The sequence below is a fragment of the Vicugna pacos genome, unplaced genomic scaffold (genome assembly GCF_048564905.1).
Source record: "Vicugna pacos unplaced genomic scaffold, VicPac4 SAC-SAT, whole genome shotgun sequence".
Lineage (NCBI taxonomy): Eukaryota > Metazoa > Chordata > Mammalia > Artiodactyla > Camelidae > Vicugna > Vicugna pacos.
In genome coordinates, this window is record NW_027328721.1 from 16,784,472 (window position 1) to 16,807,508 (window position 23,037).

General features: G+C 44.7%; 3 long non-coding RNA genes across 3 annotated transcripts; all 3 read right to left on the bottom strand.

Annotated features, from left to right (window-relative positions):
* Positions 1 to 576: 576 nt before the first annotated feature.
* Positions 577 to 5,586, bottom strand: LOC140692148 (uncharacterized). The gene is made up of 4 exons (XR_012067712.1): positions 5,317 to 5,586; positions 2,035 to 2,107; positions 867 to 979; positions 577 to 658 (listed from the first exon to the last, which is right to left on the bottom strand). It is a non-coding gene; the product is annotated as an uncharacterized lncRNA (long non-coding RNA).
* A 6,761-nt stretch (positions 5,587 to 12,347) lies between these two features.
* LOC140692146 (uncharacterized) lies at positions 12,348 to 16,179 on the bottom strand. Its single transcript, XR_012067710.1, has 3 exons — positions 15,932 to 16,179; positions 12,656 to 12,728; positions 12,348 to 12,444 (listed from the first exon to the last, which is right to left on the bottom strand). It is a non-coding gene; the product is annotated as an uncharacterized lncRNA (long non-coding RNA).
* Positions 16,180 to 17,654: 1,475 nt separating this feature from the next.
* On the bottom strand, positions 17,655 to 21,486 carry LOC140692147 (uncharacterized). The gene is made up of 3 exons (XR_012067711.1): positions 21,239 to 21,486; positions 17,963 to 18,035; positions 17,655 to 17,751 (listed from the first exon to the last, which is right to left on the bottom strand). It is a non-coding gene; the product is annotated as an uncharacterized lncRNA (long non-coding RNA).
* Between the last annotated feature and the right edge of the window lie 1,551 nt (positions 21,487 to 23,037).

The following is a 23,037-nucleotide window of genomic DNA, read 5'->3' on the forward strand; positions in this document are numbered from 1 at the left end:
AATCACATTTAACTTAGGAACCTCTCGTGGGATGCAGCCCCTCCCCCAACACTGGCAAGATGCAGCAGCCATTGGGGATGGCAGTTACCGGTTGGATTCCAGGTGGAATGTTGGTGTGTACCGCGAGGCTTGTTGTGGCTGTTGGATCCTAGGTAACCGGGCAGAGTTCTGTGGGTGGATCAGTGTGATGGAGGGGCTGCCGCCCTCTGTGGAGCTTGGCTTAGGTGTTTGGTCCGGGTAGCTGTATAAGTTCGAGATACTGCTGCTGCCCAAAGACCTGAGTTCACAGGTCAGTTTCCAGAACCTGAAAGGGCAGACAGCGGAAGATCTGCCTGTCATCAGCTTACTGCTGAGGCTCCGAGGTACTTTCAGACTTGCCCAGCCCTGGTGAAGTCGACTTTATGGGAATCACGAAGAGAAGCTGGCCGAAAAGCTGGCTGCACGGATTGAGGAGAGATGCGAACACATGGATGAAAGATGTTCTGCTACAATGGAGAATACTGGCGTGGAGACAGCTGTAGAGGATACCAGGCTCAAAAGACATTCATGAGACATATTGAACCTCGCTGATACTGGCAGAAACATACGGAGTGCCAAAGTGGACTTGAGGAAGTTCCTCAATTCTCTTCTCCAAGAACGGGTCCAAGGTCCCTGACGTCTGCAAGAGAAGAGATGGCAGAGATGATCAAAACGCTCCTGTTCTTGGAAGAGGTCGTGAGAATCCACACGTCCCAAGGGGCCTTCCAAAGCCATTCCGACCAAAATTCACCAAGCCCAGGTAAGCCTTTTCCCAGGTTTGGGCCTAGCTAGCAAGCACTTGCCCTTCCCTCCCCTCCACTCAGGCATCCATTTGGAAGGATCAGTACCTGAGCTGCAATGAAGCCATTACGAGAAGAGCAAGCCCCTCCTGGAATCAGAGTTCCTCCAGCTTCACACTCTGTGAACAACAGTGAACTCCTTAAAGGTCAAATAGTCTCGGCTGAAATAGATAGGATTGAATATTTAGCTCACACCTAGAAACGATGGCCCTCCGCTAGATTCAGCAAATGTGGTGTTTATGTCTTCCCTGGGGTGAAGGGAGTGTGGTAAGTGAGGGGAATCTTTGACTGAACTTGAATCTGTATTAGGCCTCAGTTTTTCAAGACAGTAGAGGTAAATAGTACATGTCGGAAAGTGGACTGTACTGTAAGAGTCGCCAATGTCATTAAAGACAAAGCTTATGTGGATCGTCTATCAATTGAGTCAAGCCCCCGGGGGCACTATATCATGGGGGTGCAGACTTGGTTGCGTTAAATGGCTTTACCCAACATGATCGGATGATTAATCATTCTCATCACTGATAGAAGTACACCTGGTTCTCAATAGACTAGCATAACTGCAGCAGGGTTCTCCTAGCTATAATGCCTCTAGGTGCTTTTGGATTCAAACCTAAATGTATATATTCGGGTTGTTTCCTCATGTATTTTCCTAGAGAGGGATGTTACCAATTGAAATGCCAACATTGATCAGTAGGTGTCATTGGGAATAAAGGGCACCACATGCACAAGTGTATCCAAGGTTGGGGGTTATTTCATGTTTCCAATAGTTATTTCATGGTTCCTGTTGGTTTCGGAGGCTTCAACCGTAAAGAGCTGACATGACCCCTTTAACAGTTTGGACTGCTAGTTTGCATTCTATATGTCAAGGTATTCCGTAGAGCAGACAAAATGTTACCAAAATTGACAAGTCTGGCTTCTAGGTCGATTTAGTGTGTTTCAAAAAATGACTTCATTTTCGTATAACTCCCAAAACATGTAAAGGAATTCTGTTAAACTTCTTAAAGACTGCAAATGAGATATAAACACAATGACAAAAGAGTGGTCTTCGAACAATCACTCCCACCACGGCTGTATAGAAACAAAGAGCTGAGCAAATATCACATTTCTGTGAAATGTATCTGGATAGTGTTGATTCATCGATGCCCAGTTGGCAGAGAAGAAGTGCAACCTGCACTCACACGCTCCTATGTACAGAGCAATGGAAACATCCACTCACCCAGCCCTTGGCACAGGACACTTGCCGAAGAGAGGTCTGTTACTTCCAAAGACAGTATGAGGCCTCAGGACACCTGGAAGCAGGAGAAGGCAAAACAGGGAATGGAAACCAGTGCAGGGTCTGACCCCTGGTGATGGAGCAACAAGGGTGAAACTCTGTTTACCTTGGACGCACACTCTCAAGCGGACAGGAGACATGGGATTGAAGGTGATGTGCTGAGATTTACAAGAGTGCACAGCAGATGCTTGGCTGACAGAACTCAAAGAAACCAGCGCAAAATATCCCCACAGTTGATTCTGAGACCAAGATCCGAGCTGCCAAATTTGAGGTAGCAGAGGCAACGGACAGTGAGGGATAGGGCTACGGATGATGGCACACGCTGAGTCTCAGGGATCTGGAGAGCGTTGTGGCATGTGGTGGGTCGAATCAAGAGAGCAAACCGAACTGTGTACCAATGATAAAGCAACCACACTGGCCACGCGGTTGTGATTACCTATATGTCCCATGGACACACCCAGTGCATCTGCAGGACCAGAGACCAATTGGGCCTTTTGCCAATAGAACACGTGTGGGGCCGAATCAGAGCTATCGTTCATCTGGTCTGAGGGATCCAGGGGGCCTTGGGTTTGAAATCAGAATGAAAAGCTTTAGGATCTGCTACATTCATAACCAGGGCTGGAATTATGGTTTGGTTTGTGGCACAGTATGTGCAACAGCTCTGTGGTTGCCTTCGTGCACCCGTGCCACAAGGATGAGAGGACAAGGAAGTGTGGTGCAAGTTCACAGCGTGAGAAGAGGAAGCATTTACTTCAGCACTATCTCCCAAAATGCGGATGCTACATTTTGGATGGCACCAGCACGGTACTGCACCGAGGACACCAAGGTAGGTCTGCGGGATCATTCCAGCAGGCCCTGATATGTGACATCCATGTATCTGCTTCCACTGGTGTTTCAGTAGACAGAGAAGCTCTGGGAAGAACTGCTTTCATTGGGACATTCCCGTGGCACTACAAAGCACAAGTGCACTCTCAGTTTGCTGATTTGGAAACACTCCAAAATGACATAGAGCAGAATGCAGAGCTGAGAACCTTTAGAAGCCAAATTTCCAAAAGAGGAAGTCTCCTGTGCACTTTCAGAATTGTGAGATAAGCGTAATCAAAATGAAGTTATGCTAATCGAAATAGTATGGGTTGTTCACCACAACAAATGCAACACCAACAATTGGAGATATACCAGACAACACACACAGGAACAGAATATGGCATCAATGTCTAGGAGAAATTGTCCTCAAAGAAATCCCATGGAATTGCGTAGAGCCCAGAGTCTAAAATTTTCACTTAACAAAGCACTGGAATTCTACACTAAATACCGGATATTACCTGGCCAGTACAGATGAAGAAGTAAAGTAAAAGAAACAGGAAGTACCATTTTCAGTTCCAAAGATATTGAAGTCCCAAAGTTAAGCTTTCAAACAACTAGACTGAAAAACGCTATCCAGACCAAGTGTTGAAAATGGGGGTCAGGAAAACACTGAAAAACAACAGTGTCTCAGAATCACAGAAGGCAGAATACCAGAAAAGGGGAAGAGAAAGTCTCAAGACGAGCCAAAAAATATCAGAAAACTCATTGGATTTGATAATATCAGGTCTAAAATTCAGTCCTTAGCAGACTAGATAATGCAGAGGGACGCGTGAATGACTGTGAAGTCAGGGGAACCGAAATCCCTCGGTCAGAAGTGGACATAGGAAAGCAAGTGCAAACCAACGAAAATATTGCTGTTGATTCCTGGGTTAAGACATGGCATGAAAGACTATAATTCATAAGTGTCAAGGATTGAAAAGCAAGAGATAAAGAAACAAAAATTGTCTGAAAATTTAATCTGAAGAAAAATCAGACTGAAACTTGCTGAAAGCCAAGAAAGAATCATCTATGCGAATTCAGGAAGTGCACAGCATCCTTAGGAGGTGGAATCACAATTGACCTACCAGCAGCTGTATGATTCAAATCAACAAAGTTCACGAATATCCCTGTGATTTAAAATGCACCTGGAGGAAACAACATAGTCTCAAGGGAACCTCCATAGGGGTTTCAGCTGATATCTCGGCAGCCATATTGCAGGACATGGAAGAGTGCAAGGACACAGACCATAACCTGAATGGCCAAATGCTGCCACCTAGGGTAGCCTATGCCAAATTACCACAAATTCTAATAACGTTAGAACTAGAGAATTCCACAGAATAGCAAATCTTAAAAGAATTCAGCAGTTCAAAATTTATCCTACAAGAATGGTTGAGAAATCTACCCTGAATAGAAAAGCAGCAAGATGAAATGGAAAGAAGAAACCATTATTGGAAAGGCAAGAAGAGCATGAGTGGCAAAGTAGAAACAAGAAGAAGGCAAGGTGGTCATCAAAACCCTGAGATGGGAGAGGGAATCCGGAAATCACAGGTGATAGGAAGCACTTTCTTGAGTGAAAAAGCTTATTTGATTCTCTGTTTGACGCGAAAGGATAGATGCATAGCCTCACGTGTTTGAGAAACTAGCGAAAAGCAGACCAACAAAGAATCAATCCAACCAAACAGCACCAAAAGGGTACAGATGGCTGAAATTTCCCAAGGGAACCATGATTATTCAAAAGAAAATACTCAAGGTGATGTCAAGGGTTATTCAGCACCCATCGAACAAGTATCGCGGCTTGCATGTACTCAGCGCTCTTGTATTCGGAAATCAGAAGCGTGCATTCATATTCGTAAATATTGATTCATAAGAGCATATCGTGACCTAACCCAAATGCCGATTTGGAATCAAATGGATTCCTAGTCCGTGATGTAAAATTGTATGTCTTCCAACAGGATGAAGGAATGCCATATTCTACGCTACGTAGGGAAGAAATGAAAGAAGACTATAACAAAGGCAAGTAGCTCTGACAAAGTGTACTAAGGGCAAAAGAGTCAGACAGTAAAGTGCTCATTGGTGTTGGTTTCATTTCTTGGAATTTCAGCCCCCATGAAAAAAAATGGATCCATGTCCTGAGAGTGCGGGTGTTTCAGCAGAAATCAGGCGATGCATATGTATTCCGGGTGTACCGATTTTATAGGAACATAAGTCTCCTTTAGTGGGTCTCTATGTACTGTGAACTGTTAGAAAGATTACAGACGTGTCAAACCATCAACTGAAAAGGGACCCACTTCCCTCCAGTGGTTCTGTGCATACAAATATGAACAAAAGGAAAGAGGGGAGAAGAAAGGCCCATGGGACGCTAGTGGGTAGAATCACATTTACCTGAGGAAACTCTCCTCAGATGCAGCCCCTCTCCCAACACTGACAAGATGCAGCAGCCATTGGGGATGGCAGTTACTGGTTGGATTCCAGGGGGAATGTTGGTGTGTACTGCGAGGCTTGTTGTGGCTCTTGGATCCTAGGTAACCGGGCAGAGTTCTGTGGCTGGATCAGTGTGATGGAGGGGCTGCCGCCCTCTGTGGAGCTTGGCTTAGGTGTTTGGTCCGGGAAGCTGTGTAAGTTCGAGATACTGCTGCTGCCCAAAGACTTGAGTTCACAGGTCACTTTCTAGAACCTTTAAGAGCAGACAGTGGAAGATCTGCCTGTCATCAGCTTACTGGTGAGGCTCCAAGGTACTTTCAGACTTGCCCAGCCCTGGTGGAATCGACTTTATGGGAGACACGAAGAGAAGCTGGCCGAAAAGCTAGCTGCACGGATTGAGGAGAGATGCGAACACATGGATGAGAGATGTTCTGCTACAATGGAGAATACTGGCGTGGAGACAGCTGTAGTGGATACCAGGCTCAAAAGACATTCATGAGACATATTGAACCTCTCTGATACTGGTAGAAACTTATGGAGTGCCAACGTGGACTTGAGGAAGTTCCTCAATTCTCTTCTCCAAGAACGGGTCCAAGGTCCCTGACGTCTGCAAGAGAAGAGATGGCAGAGATGATCAAAACGCTCCAGTTCTTGGAAGAGATCGTGTGAATCCACACGTCCCAAGGGGCCTTCCCAAACCATTCCGACCAAAATTCACCAAGCCCAGGTAAGCCTTTTCCCAGGTTTGGGCCTAGCAAGCAAGCAGTTGAACTTCCCTCCACTCCACTCAGGCATCCATTTGGAAGGATCAGTACCTGAGCTGCAATGAAGCCATTACGAGAAGAGCAAGCCCATCCTAGAATCAGAGTTCCTCCAGCTTCACACTCTGTGAACAACAGTGAACTCCTTAAAGGTCAAATAGTCTCGGCTGAAATCGATAGGAATGGAATACTTAGCTCACACCTAGAAACGATGGCCTTCCGCTAGATTCAGCAAATGTGGTGTTTATGTCTTCCCTGGGGTGAAGGGATTGTGGTAAGTGAGGGGAATCTTTGACTGAACTTGAATCTGTATTAGGCCTCAGTTTTTCAAGACAGTATTAATAAATATTACAAGTCAGAAAGTGAACTCTACTGTAAAAGTCGTCAATGACATTAAAGACGCAGCTTATGTGTCTTTATGTGGATCGTCTTTCACTTGAGTCAAGCCCCCGGGGGCACGATATCATGGGGGTGCAGACTTGGTTGCGTTAAATGGCTTTACCCAACATGATCGGATGATTAAGCATTCTCATCACTGATAGAAGAACACCTAGTTCTCCATAGACTAGCATAACTGCAGCAGGGTTCTCCTAGCTATAATGCCTCTAGGTGCTTTTGGATTCAAACCTAAATGTATATATTTGGTTTCTTTCCGCTTGTATTTCCTAGAGAGAGATGTTGCCCCTTGAAATGCCAACATTGGCCATTAGGTGTCATTGGGATTGATGGGCACCACATGCACAAATGTATCCAAGGTTGGGGGTTATTTCATGTTTCCAGTAGATATTTCATGGTTCCTGTTGGTTTCGGAGGCTTCAACCGTAAAGTGCTGACATGACCCGTTTAACAGTTTGGACTTCTAGTTTGCATTTTACCTGTCTAAGTTTTCCGTAGAGCTGACAAAATGTTACCAAAATTGACAAGTCTGGCTTCTAGGTCGATTTATTGTGATTCAAAAAATAACTTCATTTTCGTGTAACTCCCAAAACATGTAAATAAATTCTGTTAAACTTCTTAAAGGCTGCAAATGAGATATGAACACAATGTCAAAACAGGTGTCTTAGGACAATCCCTCCCACCACGGCTGTATAGAAACAAAGAGCTGAGCAAATATCATATTTCTGTGAAATGTATCTGGATAGTGTTGATTCATCGATGCCCAGTTGGCAGAGAAGAAGTGCAACCTGCACTCACTCGCTCCAATGTACAGAGCAACGGAAACATCCACTCACCCAGCCCTTGGCACAGGACACTTGCCGAAGAGAGGTCTGTTACTTCCAAAGACAGGATGAGGCCTCAGGACACCTGGAAGCAGGAGAAGGCAAAGCAGGGAATGGAAACCAGTGCAGGGTCTGACCCCTGGTGATGGAGCAACAAGGGTGAAACTCTGTTTACCTTGGACGCACACTCTCAAGCGGACAGGAGACATGGGATTGAAGGTGATGTGCTGAGATTTACAAGAGTGCACAGCAGATGCTTGGCTGACAGAACTCAAAGAAACCAGCGCAAAATATCCCCACAGTTGATTCCGAGACCAAGATCCGAGCTGCCAAATTTGAGGTAGCAGAGGCAACGTTCAGTGATGGATAGGGCTACGGATGATGGCTCACGCTATGTCTCATGGATCTGGAGTGTGTTGAGGCATGTGGTGTGTCGAAAGAAGGGAGCAAACTGAACTGTGTACCAATGATAAAGCAAACACAGTGGCCACGCGGTTGTGATTACCGACATGTACCATGAACACACCCAGTGCATCTGCAGGACCAGGGACCAGTTGGGCATTTTGCCAATAGAGCACGTGTGGGGCTGAATCAGAGCTATCGTTCATCTGGTCTGAGGGATCCAGGGGGCCTTGGGTTTGAAATCAGAATGAAAAGCTTTTTGATCTGCTACATTCATAACCAGGGCGGGGATTATGGTTTGGTTTGAGGCACAGGATGCGCAACAGCTCTGTGGTTGCCTTCGTGCACGCATGCCACAAGGATGAGAGGACAAAGAAGAGTGGTCCTAGTCCACATCGTGAGAAGAGGAAGCATTTCTTTAAGCACAATCTCTCAAAAGCGGATGCTACGTTTTAGATGGCACTGGCACGTTACGGCACAGAGGACACCAAGGTAGGTCTGTGGGTACATTCCAGCAAGCCCTGAGGTGTGACATCCATGGATGTGCTTCCACTGGTGTTTCAGTAGACAGAGAAGCTCTGGGAAGAACTGCTTTCATTGGCACATTCCCGTGGCACTAGAAAGCACAAGCGCACTCTCAGTTTGATGTTTTGGAAACACTCCAAAATGACATAGAGCAGAATGCAGAGCTGAGAACCCTTAGAAGCCTCATTTGCGTTAGAGACACTGTCCTGTGCACTTTCAGAATTGTGAGATAAGCGTAATCAAAATGAAGTTATGCTAATCAAAATATATGGGTTGTTCACCACAACTAATGCAACAATAGCAATTGGAGGAAAACCAGACAACACACACAGGAACAGAATATGGCATCAATGTCTAGGAGAAATTGTCCTCACAGAAATCCCATGGAATTGCATAGAGCCAAGAGTCTAAAATTTTCACTTAACAAAAGCCTAGAATTCTACCTCAGATACTTGATATTACCTGACCAGTAGAGATGAAGAAGTACAGTAAAAGAAACAGGAAGTACCATTTTCAGTTCCAAAGATATTGAAGGCCCAAAGATAAGCTTTCAAACAACTAGACTGCAAAACGCTATCCAGACCAAGTGTTGAAAATGGAGGTCAGGAAAACACTGAAGAACAACAGTGTCTCAGAATCACACAAGGCAGAATACCAGAAAAGGGGAAGAGGAAGTCTAAAGACGAGCCAAAAAATAGCAGAAAACTCAATGGATGTGATAATATCAGGGCTAAAATTCAGTCCTTAGCAGACTAGATAATGCAGTGGGACGCGTGAATGACTGTGAAGACAGGGGAACAGAAATCCCTCGGTTAGAAGCGGACATAGGAAAGCAAGTGCAAACCAACGAAAATATTGCTATTGTATCCTGGGTTAAGACAGGGCATGAAAGACTAGAATTCATAAGAGTCCAAGATAGAAAAGCAAGAGATAAAGAAACAAAAATGTCTGAAAATTTATCTGAAGAAATTCAGACTGAAACTTGCTGAAAGCCAAGAAAGAATCATGTATGCGAATTCACGAAGTACACAGCATCCTAAGGAGTTGGAACCCCAATAGACCTACCAGCAGCTGTATGATTCAAATCAACAAAGTTCACGAATATCCCAGTGATTTAAAATGCACCTGGAGGAAACAACATAGTCACAAGGGAACCTCCAGAGGGGTTTCAGCTGATATCTCGGCAGCAATATTGCAGGACAGGGAGGAGTGCCAGGACACAGACCATATCCTGAATGGCCAAATGCTGCCACCTAGGGAAGCCTATGACCCATAACCACCATTTCTAATAATGGCAGATTTAGAGAATTCCACAGAACAGCAAATCTTAAAAGAATTCATCAGAACAAAATTTATCCTACAAGAATGGTTGAGAAATCTACCCTGAATAGAAAAGCAGCAAGATGAAATGGAGAGAAGAAACCATTATTAGAAATCCAAGAAGAGCATGAGTGGCAAAGAAGAAACAAGAAGAAGGCAAGGAGGACATCAAAACCCTAAAGATGGGAGAGGGAAGCAGGAAATCATAGGTGATTGGAAGCACTCTCTTAAGTCAATCAGATTATTTGACTCTCTGTTTGAAGCCAAAGGAGAGATGCATGGACACACGTGTTTGCAAAACAAGCAAGAAGTAGACCAACAAAGATTCAAACCAACTAACAAGCAACAAAAGGGTACGGTTGGCTGCCATATACAAAGGGAATCATGATTCTTCAAAAGAAAATACTCAAGGTGATATCAGGGATCATTCAGCACGCATCGACCCAGTATCGCAGCTTGCATGTACTCTGCACACTTGTATTTGGAATCAGAGGCGTGCATTCACATTCGTAAATATTGATTCATAAGAGCATATCGGGACCTAAACCAAATGCCGGATTGGAATCAAATGGATTCCTAGTCCGTGATGTAGACTTGTATGTCTTCAAACAGGATGAAGGAATGCCATATTCAATGCTACGTAGAGAAGAAATGTAAGAAGCCTATAACAAAGGCAATTAGCTCTGCCAAAGTGTAAAAAGAGCAAAAGAGACAGACAATAAAGTGCACATTGGGGTTGGTTTCATTTCTTGGAATATCAGCCCCCATGAATCAAATGGATCCATGCCCTGAGAGTGAGGGTGTTTCAGCTGAAATCTGGCGACGCATATGTATTCCGGGTGTATGGATATTATAGGAACATAAGTCTCTTATAGTGGGTCTCTATGTACTGTGTACTTTTAGAAAGTTTAAAGACATGTGAAACCATCAACTGAAAAGGGACACACTTCTCTCCATTGGTACTGTACATACAGATCTGAATAAAATTAAAGAGGAAAGAAGAAAGGCCAATGGGATGCAAGTGGGTAGAATCAAATTTACCTTACGAACCTCTCGTCGGATGCAGCCCCTCCCCCAACACTGACAAGATGCAGCAGCCATTGGGGATGGCAGTTACCGGTTGGATTCCAGGTGGAATGTTGGTGTGTACCCCGAGGCTTGTTGTGGCTGTTGGATCCTAGGTAACCGGGCAGAGTTCTGTGGTGCATCAGTGTGATGGAGGGGCTGCCGCCCTCTGTGGAGCTTGGCTTAGGTGTTTGGTCCGGGAAGCTGTGTAAGTTCGAGATACTGCTGCTGCCCAAAGACCTGAGTTCACAGGTCAGTTTCCAGAACCTTTAAGAGCAGACAGTGGAAGATCTGCCTGTCATCAGCTTACTGGTAAGGCTCCGAGGTACTTTCAGAATTGCCCAGTCCTCGTGAAGTCGACTTTAGGGGAGACACGGAGAGAAGCTGGCCGAAAAGCTGGCTGCACGGATTGAGGAGAGATGCGAACACATGCATGAGAGATGTTCTGCTCCAATGGAGAATACTGGCGTGGAGACAGCTGTAGAGGATACCAGGCTCAAAAGACATTCATGAGACGTATTCATCCTGGCTGATACTGGCAGAAACATACGGAGTGCCAACGTGGACTTGAGGAAGTTCCTCAATTCTCTTCTCCAAGAACGGGTCCAAAGTCCCTGACATCTGCAAGAGAAGAGATGGCAGAGATGATCAAAACGCTCCTGTTCTTGGAAGAGGTCGTGAGAATCCACACGTCCCAAGGGGCCTTCCTAAGCCATTCAGACCAGAATTCACCAAGACCAGGAAAGCCTTTTCCCAGGTTTGGGCCTAGCTAGCAAGCACTTGCCCTTCCCTCTCCTCCACTCAGGCATCCATTTGGAAGGATCAGTACCTGAGCTGCAATGAAGCCATTACGAGAAGAGCAAGCCCCTCCTAGAATCAGAGTTCCTCCAGCTTCACACTCTGTGAACAACAGTGAACTCCTTAAAGGTCAAATAGTCTCGGCTGAAATCGATAGGAATGGAATACTTAGCTCACACCTAGAAACGATGGCCTTCCGCTAGATTCAGCAAATGTGGTGTTTATGTCTTCCCTGGGGTGAAGGGATTGTGGTAAGTGAGGGGAATCTTTGACTGAACTTGAATCTGTATTAGGCCTCAGTTTTTCAAGACAGTATTAATAAATATTACAAGTCAGAAAGTGAACTCTACTGTAAAAGTCGTCAATGACATTAAAGACGCAGCTTATGTGTCTTTATGTGGATCGTCTTTCACTTGAGTCAAGCCCCCGGGGGCACGATATCATGGGGGTGCAGACTTGGTTGCGTTAAATGGCTTTACCCAACATGATCGGATGATTAAGCATTCTCATCACTGATAGAAGAACACCTAGTTCTCCATAGACTAGCATAACTGCAGCAGGGTTCTCCTAGCTATAATGCCTCTAGGTGCTTTTGGATTCAAACCTAAATGTATATATTTGGTTTCTTTCCGCTTGTATTTCCTAGAGAGAGATGTTGCCCCTTGAAATGCCAACATTGGCCATTAGGTGTCATTGGGATTGATGGGCACCACATGCACAAATGTATCCAAGGTTGGGGGTTATTTCATGTTTCCAGTAGATATTTCATGGTTCCTGTTGGTTTCGGAGGCTTCAACCGTAAAGTGCTGACATGACCCGTTTAACAGTTTGGACTTCTAGTTTGCATTTTACCTGTCTAAGTTTTCCGTAGAGCTGACAAAATGTTACCAAAATTGACAAGTCTGGCTTCTAGGTCGATTTATTGTGATTCAAAAAATAACTTCATTTTCGTGTAACTCCCAAAACATGTAAATAAATTCTGTTAAACTTCTTAAAGGCTGCAAATGAGATATGAACACAATGTCAAAACAGGTGTCTTAGGACAATCCCTCCCACCACGGCTGTATAGAAACAAAGAGCTAAGCAAATATCATATTTCTGTGAAATGTATCTGGATAGTGTTGATTCATCGATGCCCAGTTGGCAGAGAAGAAGTGCAACCTGCACTCACACGCTCCTATGTACAGAGCAATGGAAACATCCACTCACCCAGCCCTTGGCACAGGACACTTGCCGAAGAGAGGTCTGTTACTTCCAAAGTCAGGATGAGGCCTCAGGACACCTGGAAGCAGGAGAAGGCAAAGCAGGGAATGGAAACCAGTGCAGGGTCTGACCCCTGGTGATGGAGCAACAAGGGTGAAACTCTGTTTACCTTGGACGCACACTCTCAAGCGGACAGGAGACATGGGATTGAAGGTGATGTGCTGAGATTTACAAGAGTGCACAGCAGATGCTTGGCTGACAGAACTCAAAGAAACCAGCGCAAAATATCCCCACAGTTGATTCCGAGACCAAGATCCGAGCTGCCAAATTTGAGGTAGCAGAGGCAACGTTCAGTGATGGATAGGGCTACGGATGATGGCTCACGCTATGTCTCATGGATCTGGAGTGTGTTGAGGCATGTGGTGTGTCGAAAGAAGGGAGCAAACTGAACTGTGTACCAATGATAAAGCAAACACAGTGGCCACGCGGTTGTGATTACCGACATGTACCATGAACACACCCAGTGCATCTGCAGGACCAGGGACCAGTTGGGCATTTTGCCAATAGAGCACGTGTGGGGCTGAATCAGAGCTATCGTTCATCTGGTCTGAGGGATCCAGGGGGCCTTGGGTTTGAAATCAGAATGAAAAGCTTTTTGATCTGCTACATTCATAACCAGGGCGGGGATTATGGTTTGGTTTGAGGCACAGGATGCGCAACAGCTCTGTGGTTGCCTTCGTGCACGCATGCCACAAGGATGAGAGGACAAAGAAGAGTGGTCCTAGTCCACATCGTGAGAAGAGGAAGCATTTCTTTAAGCACAATCTCTCAAAAGCGGATGCTACGTTTTAGATGGCACTGGCACGTTACGGCACAGAGGACACCAAGGTAGGTCTGTGGGTACATTCCAGCAAGCCCTGAGGTGTGACATCCATGGATGTGCTTCCACTGGTGTTTCAGTAGACAGAGAAGCTCTGGGAAGAACTGCTTTCATTGGCACATTCCCGTGGCACTAGAAAGCACAAGCGCACTCTCAGTTTGATGTTTTGGAAACACTCCAAAATGACATAGAGCAGAATGCAGAGCTGAGAACCCTTAGAAGCCTCATTTGCGTTAGAGACACTGTCCTGTGCACTTTCAGAATTGTGAGATAAGCGTAATCAAAATGAAGTTATGCTAATCAAAATATATGGGTTGTTCACCACAACTAATGCAACAATAGCAATTGGAGGAAAACCAGACAACACACACAGGAACAGAATATGGCATCAATGTCTAGGAGAAATTGTCCTCACAGAAATCCCATGGAATTGCATAGAGCCAAGAGTCTAAAATTTTCACTTAACAAAAGCCTAGAATTCTACCTCAGATACTTGATATTACCTGACCAGTAGAGATGAAGAAGTACAGTAAAAGAAACAGGAAGTACCATTTTCAGTTCCAAAGATATTGAAGGCCCAAAGATAAGCTTTCAAACAACTAGACTGCAAAACGCTATCCAGACCAAGTGTTGAAAATGGAGGTCAGGAAAACACTGAAGAACAACAGTGTCTCAGAATCACACAAGGCAGAATACCAGAAAAGGGGAAGAGGAAGTCTAAAGACGAGCCAAAAAATAGCAGAAAACTCAATGGATGTGATAATATCAGGGCTAAAATTCAGTCCTTAGCAGACTAGATAATGCAGTGGGACGCGTGAATGACTGTGAAGACAGGGGAACAGAAATCCCTCGGTTAGAAGCGGACATAGGAAAGCAAGTGCAAACCAACGAAAATATTGCTATTGTATCCTGGGTTAAGACAGGGCATGAAAGACTAGAATTCATAAGAGTCCAAGATAGAAAAGCAAGAGATAAAGAAACAAAAATGTCTGAAAATTTATCTGAAGAAATTCAGACTGAAACTTGCTGAAAGCCAAGAAAGAATCATGTATGCGAATTCACGAAGTACACAGCATCCTAAGGAGTTGGAACCCCAATAGACCTACCAGCAGCTGTATGATTCAAATCAACAAAGTTCACGAATATCCCAGTGATTTAAAATGCACCTGGAGGAAACAACATAGTCACAAGGGAACCTCCAGAGGGGTTTCAGCTGATATCTCGGCAGCAATATTGCAGGACAGGGAGGAGTGCCAGGACACAGACCATATCCTGAATGGCCAAATGCTGCCACCTAGGGAAGCCTATGACCCATAACCACCATTTCTAATAATGGCAGATTTAGAGAATTCCACAGAACAGCAAATCTTAAAAGAATTCATCAGAACAAAATTTATCCTACAAGAATGGTTGAGAAATCTACCCTGAATAGAAAAGCAGCAAGATGAAATGGAGAGAAGAAACCATTATTAGAAATCCAAGAAGAGCATGAGTGGCAAAGAAGAAACAAGAAGAAGGCAAGGAGGACATCAAAACCCTAAAGATGGGAGAGGGAAGCAGGAAATCATAGGTGATTGGAAGCACTCTCTTAAGTCAATCAGATTATTTGACTCTCTGTTTGAAGCCAAAGGAGAGATGCATGGACACACGTGTTTGCAAAACAAGCAAGAAGTAGACCAACAAAGATTCAAACCAACTAACAAGCAACAAAAGGGTACGGTTGGCTGCCATATACAAAGGGAATCATGATTCTTCAAAAGAAAATACTCAAGGTGATATCAGGGATCATTCAGCACGCATCGACCCAGTATCGCAGCTTGCATGTACTCTGCACACTTGTATTTGGAATCAGAGGCGTGCATTCACATTCGTAAATATTGATTCATAAGAGCATATCGGGACCTAAACCAAATGCCGGATTGGAATCAAATGGATTCCTAGTCCGTGATGTAGACTTGTATGTCTTCAAACAGGATGAAGGAATGCCATATTCAATGCTACGTAGAGAAGAAATGTAAGAAGCCTATAACAAAGGCAATTAGCTCTGCCAAAGTGTAAAAAGAGCAAAAGAGACAGACAATAAAGTGCACATTGGGGTTGGTTTCATTTCTTGGAATATCAGCCCCCATGAATCAAATGGATCCATGCCCTGAGAGTGAGGGTGTTTCAGCTGAAATCTGGCGACGCATATGTATTCCGGGTGTATGGATATTATAGGAACATAAGTCTCTTATAGTGGGTCTCTATGTACTGTGTACTTTTAGAAAGTTTAAAGACATGTGAAACCATCAACTGAAAAGGGACACACTTCTCTCCATTGGTACTGTACATACAGATCTGAATAAAATTAAAGAGGAAAGAAGAAAGGCCAATGGGATGCAAGTGGGTAGAATCAAATTTACCTTACGAACCTCTCGTCGGATGCAGCCCCTCCCCCAACACTGACAAGATGCAGCAGCCATTGGGGATGGCAGTTACCGGTTGGATTCCAGGTGGAATGTTGGTGTGTACCCCGAGGCTTGTTGTGGCTGTTGGATCCTAGGTAACCGGGCAGAGTTCTGTGGTGCATCAGTGTGATGGAGGGGCTGCCGCCCTCTGTGGAGCTTGGCTTAGGTGTTTGGTCCGGGAAGCTGTGTAAGTTCGAGATACTGCTGCTGCCCAAAGACCTGAGTTCACAGGTCAGTTTCCAGAACCTTTAAGAGCAGACAGTGGAAGATCTGCCTGTCATCAGCTTACTGGTAAGGCTCCGAGGTACTTTCAGAATTGCCCAGTCCTCGTGAAGTCGACTTTAGGGGAGACACGGAGAGAAGCTGGCCGAAAAGCTGGCTGCACGGATTGAGGAGAGATGCGAACACATGCATGAGAGATGTTCTGCTCCAATGGAGAATACTGGCGTGGAGACAGCTGTAGAGGATACCAGGCTCAAAAGACATTCATGAGACGTATTCATCCTGGCTGATACTGGCAGAAACATACGGAGTGCCAACGTGGACTTGAGGAAGTTCCTCAATTCTCTTCTCCAAGAACGGGTCCAAAGTCCCTGACATCTGCAAGAGAAGAGATGGCAGAGATGATCAAAACGCTCCTGTTCTTGGAAGAGGTCGTGAGAATCCACACGTCCCAAGGGGCCTTCCTAAGCCATTCAGACCAGAATTCACCAAGACCAGGAAAGCCTTTTCCCAGGTTTGGGCCTAGCTAGCAAGCACTTGCCCTTCCCTCTCCTCCACTCAGGCATCCATTTGGAAGGATCAGTACCTGAGCTGCAATGAAGCCATTACGAGAAGAGCAAGCCCCTCCTAGAATCAGAGTTCCTCCAGCTTCACACTCTGTGAACAACAGTGAACTCCTTAAAGGTCAAATAGTCTCGGCTGAAATCGATAGGAATGGAATACTTAGCTCACACCTAGAAACGATGGCCTTCCGCTAGATTCAGCAAATGTGGTGTTTATGTCTTCCCTGGGGTGAAGGGATTGTGGTAAGTGAGGGGAATCTTTGACTGAACTTGAATCTGTATTAGGCCTCAGTTTTTCAAGACAGTATTAATAAATATTACAAGTCAGAAAGTGAACTCTACTGTAAAAGTCGTCAATGACATTAAAGACGCAGCTTATGTGTCTTTATGTGGATCGTCTTTCACTTGAGTCAAGCCCCCGGGGGCACGATATCATGGGGGTGCAGACTTGGTTGCGTTAAATGGCTTTACCCAACATGATCGGATGATTAAGCATTCTCATCACTGATAGAAGAACACCTAGTTCTCCATAGACTAGCATAACTGCAGCAGGGTTCTCCTAGCTATAATGCCTCTAGGTGCTTTTGGATTCAAACCTAAATGTATATATTTGGTTTCTTTCCGCTTGTATTTCCTAGAGAGAGATGTTGCCCCTTGAAATGCCAACATTGGCCATTAGGTGTCATTGGGATTGATGGGCACCACATGCACAAATGTATCCAAGGTTGGGGGTTATTTCATGTTTCCAGTAGATATTTCATGGTTCCTGTTGGTTTCGGAGGCTTCAACCGTAAAGTGCTGACATGACCCGTTTAACAGTTTGGACTTCTAGTTTGCATTTTACCTGTCTAAGTTTTCCGTAGAGCTGACAAAATGTTACCAAAATTGACAAGTCTGGCTTCTAGGTCGATTTATTGTGATTCAAAAAATAACTTCATTTTCGTGTAACTCCCAAAACATGTAAATAAATTCTGTTAAACTTCTTAAAGGCTGCAAATGAGATATGAACACAATGTCAAAACAGGTGTCTTAGGACAATCCCTCCCACCACGGCTGTATAGAAACAAAGAGCTAAGCAAATATCATATTTCTGTGAAATGTATCTGGATAGTGTTGATTCATCGATGCCCAGTTGGCAGAGAAGAAGTGCAACCTGCACTCACACGCTCCTATGTACAGAGCAATGGAAACATCCACTCACCCAGCCCTTGGCACAGGACACTTGCCGAAGAGAGGTCTGTTACTTCCAAAGTCAGGATGAGGCCTCAGGACACCTGGAAGCAGGAGAAGGCAAAGCAGGGAATGGAAACCAGTGCAGGGTCTGACCCCTGGTGATGGAGCAACAAGGGTGAAACTCTGTTTACCTTGGACGCACACTCTCAAGCGGACAGGAGACATGGGATTGAAGGTGATGTGCTGAGATTTACAAGAGTGCACAGCAGATGCTTGGCTGACAGAACTCAAAGAAACCAGCGCAAAATATCCCCACAGTTGATTCCGAGACCAAGATCCGAGCTGCCAAATTTGAGGTAGCAGAGGCAACGTTCAGTGATGGATAGGGCTACGGATGATGGCTCACGCTATGTCTCATGGATCTGGAGTGTGTTGAGGCATGTGGTGTGTCGAAAGAAGGGAGCAAACTGAACTGTGTACCAATGATAAAGCAAACACAGTGGCCACGCGGTTGTGATTACCGACATGTACCATGAACACACCCAGTGCATCTGCAGGACCAGGGACCAGTTGGGCATTTTGCCAATAGAGCACGTGTGGGGCTGAATCAGAGCTATCGTTCATCTGGTCTGAGGGATCCAGGGGGCCTTGGGTTTGAAATCAGAATGAAAAGCTTTTTGATCTGCTACATTCATAACCAGGGCGGGGATTATGGTTTGGTTTGAGGCACAGGATGCGCAACAGCTCTGTGGTTGCCTTCGTGCACGCATGCCACAAGGATGAGAGGACAAAGAAGAGTGGTCCTAGTCCACATCGTGAGAAGAGGAAGCATTTCTTTAAGCACAATCTCTCAAAAGCGGATGCTACGTTTTAGATGGCACTGGCACGTTACGGCACAGAGGACACCAAGGTAGGTCTGTGGGTACATTCCAGCAAGCCCTGAGGTGTGACATCCATGGATGTGCTTCCACTGGTGTTTCAGTAGACAGAGAAGCTCTGGGAAGAACTGCTTTCATTGGCACATTCCCGTGGCACTAGAAAGCACAAGCGCACTCTCAGTTTGATGTTTTGGAAACACTCCAAAATGACATAGAGCAGAATGCAGAGCTGAGAACCCTTAGAAGCCTCATTTGCGTTAGAGACACTGTCCTGTGCACTTTCAGAATTGTGAGATAAGCGTAATCAAAATGAAGTTATGCTAATCAAAATATATGGGTTGTTCACCACAACTAATGCAACAATAGCAATTGGAGGAAAACCAGACAACACACACAGGAACAGAATATGGCATCAATGTCTAGGAGAAATTGTCCTCACAGAAATCCCATGGAATTGCATAGAGCCAAGAGTCTAAAATTTTCACTTAACAAAAGCCTAGAATTCTACCTCAGATACTTGATATTACCTGACCAGTAGAGATGAAGAAGTACAGTAAAAGAAACAGGAAGTACCATTTTCAGTTCCAAAGATATTGAAGGCCCAAAGATAAGCTTTCAAACAACTAGACTGCAAAACGCTATCCAGACCAAGTGTTGAAAATGGAGGTCAGGAAAACACTGAAGAACAACAGTGTCTCAGAATCACACAAGGCAGAATACCAGAAAAGGGGAAGAGGAAGTCTAAAGACGAGCCAAAAAATAGCAGAAAACTCAATGGATGTGATAATATCAGGGCTAAAATTCAGTCCTTAGCAGACTAGATAATGCAGTGGGACGCGTGAATGACTGTGAAGACAGGGGAACAGAAATCCCTCGGTTAGAAGCGGACATAGGAAAGCAAGTGCAAACCAACGAAAATATTGCTATTGTATCCTGGGTTAAGACAGGGCATGAAAGACTAGAATTCATAAGAGTCCAAGATAGAAAAGCAAGAGATAAAGAAACAAAAATGTCTGAAAATTTATCTGAAGAAATTCAGACTGAAACTTGCTGAAAGCCAAGAAAGAATCATGTATGCGAATTCACGAAGTACACAGCATCCTAAGGAGTTGGAACCCCAATAGACCTACCAGCAGCTGTATGATTCAAATCAACAAAGTTCACGAATATCCCAGTGATTTAAAATGCACCTGGAGGAAACAACATAGTCACAAGGGAACCTCCAGAGGGGTTTCAGCTGATATCTCGGCAGCAATATTGCAGGACAGGGAGGAGTGCCAGGACACAGACCATATCCTGAATGGCCAAATGCTGCCACCTAGGGAAGCCTATGACCCATAACCACCATTTCTAATAATGGCAGATTTAGAGAATTCCACAGAACAGCAAATCTTAAAAGAATTCATCAGAACAAAATTTATCCTACAAGAATGGTTGAGAAATCTACCCTGAATAGAAAAGCAGCAAGATGAAATGGAGAGAAGAAACCATTATTAGAAATCCAAGAAGAGCATGAGTGGCAAAGAAGAAACAAGAAGAAGGCAAGGAGGACATCAAAACCCTAAAGATGGGAGAGGGAAGCAGGAAATCATAGGTGATTGGAAGCACTCTCTTAAGTCAATCAGATTATTTGACTCTCTGTTTGAAGCCAAAGGAGAGATGCATGGACACACGTGTTTGCAAAACAAGCAAGAAGTAGACCAACAAAGATTCAAACCAACTAACAAGCAACAAAAGGGTACGGTTGGCTGCCATATACAAAGGGAATCATGATTCTTCAAAAGAAAATACTCAAGGTGATATCAGGGATCATTCAGCACGCATCGACCCAGTATCGCAGCTTGCATGTACTCTGCAAACTTGTATTTGGAATCAGAGGCGTGCATTCACATTCGTAAATATTGATTCATAAGAGCATATCGGGACCTAAACCAAATGCCGGATTGGAATCAAATGGATTCCTAGTCCGTGATGTAGACTTGTATGTCTTCAAACAGGATGAAGGAATGCCATATTCAATGCTACGTAGAGAAGAAATGTAAGAAGCCTATAACAAAGGCAATTAGCTCTGCCAAAGTGTAAAAAGAGCAAAAGAGACAGACAATAAAGTGCACATTGGGGTTGGTTTCATTTCTTGGAATATCAGCCCCCATGAATCAAATGGATCCATGCCCTGAGAGTGAGGGTGTTTCAGCTGAAATCTGGCGACGCATATGTATTCCGGGTGTATGGATATTATAGGAACATAAGTCTCTTACAGTGGGTCTCTATGTACTGTGTACTTTTAGAAAGTTTAAAGACATGTGAAACCATCAACTGAAAAGGGACACACTTCTCTCCATTGGTACTGTACATACAGATCTGAATAAAATTAAAGAGGAAAGAAGAAAGGCCAATGGGATGCAAGTGGGTAGAATCAAATTTACCTTACGAACCTCTCGTCGGATGCAGCCCCTCCCCCAACACTGACAAGATGCAGCAGCCATTGGGGATGGCAGTTACCGGTTGGATTCCAGGTGGAATGTTGGTGTGTACCCCGAGGCTTGTTGTGGCTGTTGGATCCTAGGTAACCGGGCAGAGTTCTGTGGTGCATCAGTGTGATGGAGGGGCTGCCGCCCTCTGTGGAGCTTGGCTTAGGTGTTTGGTCCGGGAAGCTGTGTAAGTTCGAGATACTGCTGCTGCCCAAAGACCTGAGTTCACAGGTCAGTTTCCAGAACCTTTAAGACCAGACAGTGGAAGATCTGCCTGTCATCAGCTTACTGGTAAGGCTCCGAGGTACTTTCAGAATTGCCCAGTCCTCGTGAAGTCGACTTTAGGGGAGACACGGAGAGAAGCTGGCCGAAAAGCTGGCTGCACGGATTGAGGAGAGATGCGAACACATGGATGAGAGATGTTCTGCTCCAATGGAGAATACTGGCGTGGAGACAGCTGTAGAGGATACCAGGCTCAAAAGACATTCATGAGACGTATTCATCCTGGCTGATACTGGCAGAAACATACGGAGTGCCAACGTGGACTTGAGGAAGTTCCTCAATTCTCTTCTCCAAGAACGGGTCCAAAGTCCCTGACATCTGCAAGAGAAGAGATGGCAGAGATGATCAAAACGCTCCTGTTCTTGGAAGAGGTCGTGAGAATCCACACGTCCCAAGGGGCCTTCCTAAGCAATTCAGACCAGAATTCACCAAGACCAGGAAAGCCTTTTCCCAGGTTTGGGCCTAGCTAGCAAGCACTTGCCCTTCCCTCTCCTCCACTCAGGCATCCATTTGGAAGGATCAGTACCTGAGCTGCAATGAAGCCATTACGAGAAGAGCAAGCCCCTCCTAGAATCAGAGTTCCTCCAGCTTCACACTCTGTGAACAACAGTGAACTCCTTAAAGGTCAAATAGTCTCGGCTGAAATCGATAGGAATGGAATACTTAGCTCACACCTAGAAACGATGGCCTTCCGCTAGATTCAGCAAATGTTGTGTTTATGTCTTCCCTGGGGTGAAGGGAGTGTGGTAAGTGAGGGGAATCTTTGACTGAACTTGAATCTGTCTAGGCCTCAGTTTTTCAAGGCAGTATAGGTAAATAGTACAAGTCAGAATGTGAACTGTCCTGTAAAAATCGCCAATGACATTAAAGACACAGGTTCTGTGGATCGTCTTTCAATTGAGTCAAGCCCCCGGGGGCACTATATCATGGGGGTGCAGACTTGGTTGCGTTAAATGGCTTTACCCAACATGATCGGATGATTAATCGTTCTCATCACTGATAGAAGAACACCTGGTTCTCAATAGACTAGTATAACTGCAGCAGGGTTCTACTAGCTATAATATCTCTAGGTGCTTTTGGATTCAAACCTAAATGTATATATTTGGTTTGTTTCCTCTTTTATTTTCCTAGAGAGGGATGTTACCCCTTGAAATGCCAACATTGGCCAGTAGGTGTCATTGGGAGTAAAGGGCACCACATGCATAAGTGTATCCAAGGTTGGGGGTTATTTCATGTTTCCAACAGTTATTTCATGGTTCCTGTTGGTTTCGGAGGCTTCAACCGTAAAGAGCTGACATGAACCCTTTAACAGTTTGGACTGGAAGTTTGCATTCTATCTGTCTAGGTTTTCCGTAGAGCTGACAAAATGTTACCAAAATTGACAAGTCTTGCTTGTAGGTCGATACAGTGTGTTTCAAAAAATATCTTCATTTTCGTATACTCCCAAAACATGTAAATGAATTCTGTTAAAA